A 333-nucleotide genomic window follows, 5' to 3' on the forward strand; every position below is an offset into this window, starting at 1 on the left:
ATTCAATGAATAAGCAATCAAAATTCTCATTAAAAAAAATTTAGCATAGAGATCACCCATTTTTCCCTTACATGTGACTAAAGAGCATTCATTCTTCAAGAATTGTTCCTCTTTGCTGTAGCACACCTACAAGACACATTTTTTATTTGATCTTTGGTATCCAAATTGCTTTGGATGCTTGAAAGTTACTCTTGTCACACAAAGATCCTTTTGGAACCCATACTTGTCTAAATTTATAAGGTAAACATTTTCTAATTGGCAAAGTTTATGAACAATAACCATAAAATGTACAATGTTTGTGTTTAGTCATTTTGGAAGATGAGGAATTCATGA

The sequence above is a fragment of the Theobroma umbraticum genome, unplaced genomic scaffold (assembly GCF_002168275.2).
Source record: "Theobroma umbraticum cultivar Fairchild unplaced genomic scaffold, ASM216827v3 scaffold_39.0, whole genome shotgun sequence".
In the NCBI taxonomy this organism is placed as follows: Eukaryota; Viridiplantae; Streptophyta; class Magnoliopsida; order Malvales; family Malvaceae; genus Theobroma; species Theobroma umbraticum.